At 43.5% G+C, this 4,128-nt stretch overlaps 1 non-coding gene across 1 annotated transcript; it reads left to right on the top strand.

Moving 5' to 3' along the window:
* Window positions 1–3,622: 3,622 nt before the first annotated feature.
* LOC130464643 (small nucleolar RNA R71) lies at window positions 3,623–3,729 on the top strand. The gene has a single exon (XR_008925013.1). It is a non-coding gene; the product is annotated as a small nucleolar RNA R71 (small nucleolar RNA).
* The last annotated feature ends 399 nt before the right edge of the window (window positions 3,730–4,128 follow it).

Here is a 4,128-nt window from a genome sequence, read left to right as displayed (position 1 = left end):
GGCCATGATGAGCTTAGGCAAAGGAAAATCTACACAAAACAAACGAAAAGCCAACCGAGATACAAAAAGAAGGAAAAACTAAGTTAGTCCATAAACTATCACAATCAAACACCAAAACACTATACTAGCTCCTCAAGAAGTTCAAGCCAACAATATTACTCCATACATTGCTCCACAATCAACAACATTACTTCCACAACCAAGAACTATCACCCTAGCTAAAATTCCACTCAATCATCACCAAAAGTCTAGAGTTCAAGTAAAATAAGAAATGAAACATGCATAACTCTTCTAGACAATTAAAGAACATACACATAATCAAACATGCATCATTAAACACCCAAAACCACAAATTTCAGAAATTTCTAAAATGACATGAACATGGTAAAAATTGGAACAAATGAAGAACTAAGGGAAAGAAATCGTCACCACAATCAAAGGAAGTAGAAAGGATCAATCCCAAGTAGCCTCAAAAGCTCCAAATGCACCAAATTCACAAATTGAAAATTCTTCAAAAACCCTAACTTTTGGGGGGTTTTTGCAAAATCTGAAAAATTGGGGATTTAGGGATTTGAATTATGAAGATTTTGTGAATGTGGGAGGTTAGAATGAAATTTGTGAGAAGAAATGAGTAAGATTGAATGTAGAATGGAGTATGAAGGTAGAAGAGGGGAGATTTTTGAGTTTGAGAGAGATAGAGTGCCGAAAAGAAGAATGAAAAAGAAAAGAGGAGGCCGCGATTTGTTGAAATAAGCTGATGCAGAAATTGCCATCGCAGGCCTATGCGATCGAACAGAAATTATGTGCAATCGCACAGAATGCTGTGCGACCACACAAAAATTCACTCGACCGCACAAAATTCTGGCTAGCTACTGGTCTCAAAACCACCCTTTGTGCGACCATGTAACAGAACACGATCGCACAAAGGCACCCCTGTGCGATCGAACAAAAAGCTGTGCGATCGCACAGGACCTGATTCTGCAGAATTTTGCAAGCCTTCCACCTAAAACAAAAATAAAGCTATCAAAGCTAACAAACAATGGTTAGTACACAAAAACAAATTAAATCTAAGAGTTAGACAACCGGGTTGCCTCTCGGGTAGCGCTCGTTTAACGTCATTAGCTTGACGAATCCCCCCAAAACTCATGGGGGGACAAGAAAAAGTACCAATACACGGGTTGCCTCCTGGTAGCGCTCGTTTAACGTCATTAGCTTGTCGAATCCCCCCATATTCATGGGGGGTCAAATGTAACCAACTTAGGATCATCACAAGTCAAAAAGCTCATTTTTGCCCCTTTGGGCGCAAACAACTTACCTAAGCCACCACTCATAGAAGTGGGATCAAACCAAATCCCCTTGAGCTTGTGTTTGCCCCTCTTGGGCCTCTTGACCGAAGAATTCTTACCAATGGGAGCCGAAGTTTCTGCTCCAACATCATCTAGACCCATCCCGAAGATCTCGGGAATGGTTATCACATCATCAAATGAATCACCTAACACCAAGGAGTTCACAAATACCTTATTCTCCGTGATGTTGTTCCTAGCAAGCTTATCATCAAACTTAGAAACACAAGAGTCGTTAGAAATGTTAGCATAACGATGCTCAATGCATGAAATTGCAACTCTTCTTCTTGGAACAACATTCATCATCAATAGGAAGCTTGAAACTAGCCTTGGCATCTCCCGCCTTCAAGGTGATAAGACCCCCTTGAACATCAATTAGAGCCCCCGCCGTGGCCAAGAATGGCCTCCCTAAGATAATAGGGGTGTGGGCGTCCTCATCAATGTCCAAGACAATTAAGTCAACAAGAAAAGTTAACTTCCCTATCACAAGGGGAACATCATCAACCCTACCCAAAGGGAACATAACCGAGCGATCGGCTAGTTGCAAAGACATAGGGGTAGGGGTGAGATCACCAAGACTAAGCTTCTCATAGATTTTGTATGGCAAAATGCTCACGCTTGCCCCCAAATCACAAAGAGCGTTATCAAATTTCAGCTTTTGGATGCTACAAGGAATCGAGAAACTCCCGGGATCCTTGAGCTTTGGGGGAAGCGGGCTCAAGATCAAGGCACTATAATTCTCTGTGAGATGCACGGTTTCCTTGGGGCCACAAGTTATTTTGCCACACAAAATGTCTCTCATGAACCGAGAATAATGTGGCATTTGCTTAAGCGCCTCGGTGAAAGACAATGACACATAGAGCTTACTAATAGTGTCTAGAAACTTGGAGAGTTGGTCATCCAATTTCTTTCCGACAATATTTTGAAGATAGGGGAGAGGAGGAGTAGGGAGTGGTAGAAGAGTAGCATCCGTTGGCTTTACACCATCACTCACGTCATCAACGTGAGACTTCTCTTCCACCACATCACAGTTCGTAGACTCATTTCCCTTAGATCCTTCTCCCCTAGAGCAAGGAGCATCAACAAAATTAGCACCATCATCTAAAATCTTCCCACTCCTAGTCATGACCGCATACATTTGCTTAGGAGCTTGACCTTGGGGTGGGAGACTAGTGTGCACTTGTTGTTCCTTGATGGTGCTAGCAAGTTGTGCTAATTGAGTTTCAATCATTTTCAAATGAGTGTTGGATTGCTTGAATCCATCCTCAAACTCAACATTTTTCTTGGCTTGCGCCCCCACGAACGACTCCATAAGAGCCTCAAGGTTAGAGTTGAGAGGCGGGAGTGGTGGAGGTGCATTGCCATAATCCATAGGATTTTGTGGGTATTGATTGCCATAGGTCCTTGGCCCATTGAATCCGGGAGGAGGAAATTGAGAACTACCATATTGTCCTCCCGGGTTCGACGGATAGCCCCCACTAGAAGCACCCCTATATTTCCCATAAGGATAGTTATAACCCCCTCCACCTTGAGGGTTAGGGTTATAACTACCTTGATTGTATTGAGTTTGATTTCCAAGACCGTGAGATTGACAATAGGGTGCTTGGCCTTGATAGCCTTGCGCCCTATAGTTACCTCGGCCTTGACTATCATACCTACCTCCTTGACCGAAGCCTTGGTAGGATCCATGCATTGGGGGGCCTCTAGGTGCTTGCCTATTAAAGTTTTGGTTCGGGAGGCCATCATATCTAGGCCTCTCATTCATAGCATTGGCATATTCCACATCAAAATCTCATTCATAAGAAGGGCCATAATCCACATATGAAACATTATGCGCTAAAGGACACATGTTAGGGAAATGCCCATAGTCATGACAATTTTCACAAAAGGATGTATCTAATGGCATAGTGTTGTAGGAACTCACCTTGCTCTTCCCCTTAGTGAGAAGAGTAGCCGATGGTGGAGGAATTGTTGACGGTGATGGGGGTTGACTTGGAGTGCTCTCAAGCTTTTCTAACCTTGAGACAAGCTTCTCGATGATGCGCGCTTGCTCCATTGCATATATAGATCGACCCTTTACCATCCTCACCTTTACTCTTGCAATCATAGCTCCTTGTTCCTACGTGCCAAGCTTGGTAGTTTTGGACCACATCCTCTATGATCTCCTCTATTTGGTCCTCCATCTTGTTCATTATAGGACTACCCGCTCCCGCATCAAGACTTGTTTTGGAGGTTGGGCCCAATCCCAAGTAGAAAGTTTGTAGGAGGAGCCATTTAGAAATCCCTTGGTGAGGGCACTCCCTTTGATATTCCTTGAACCGATCCCAAGCCTCAAATAGAGACTCATCCCGCTTTTGCTCAAATGATTGGATCTTATGACGATACTCTGTCGTCTTCCCGTGCGAATAGAACTTGCTCAAGAACGCACTTGTCACTTCATTCCAAGTCCGAAGTGAGTTTGGCTTGACCTCCTTGTCAAGCCAATCACTAGCACGCCCCAAGAGAGAGAAACGGAATAGCGTCAACCTTATGTAATCCGAAGTCACTCCATTGTGCTTAATGGTATCACAATAGTGCTCAAATTGTTTCAAGTGTTCATGCGGTGATTCGCTACTCTTTCCGCAAAATGGATGACTTTGCACCAAATTAATCAATGCGGGCTTTATTTCAAAATTATTTGCATTGGTAGTCGGTGCTTGAATGCCACAAGTCGCCTCAAAGGCTCCCGGAATTCCAAGGTTCTTAACCGGAAGAGCCATTCTCTCAATGGTTGGACCTGTTGACT

The sequence above is a fragment of the Spinacia oleracea genome, chromosome 6 (genome assembly GCF_020520425.1).
Source record: "Spinacia oleracea cultivar Varoflay chromosome 6, BTI_SOV_V1, whole genome shotgun sequence".
Lineage (NCBI taxonomy): Eukaryota > Viridiplantae > Streptophyta > Magnoliopsida > Caryophyllales > Amaranthaceae > Spinacia > Spinacia oleracea.
The sequence above is the reverse complement of the archived record's forward strand: the minus strand, read 5'-3'. Positions and strand labels throughout refer to the sequence as shown.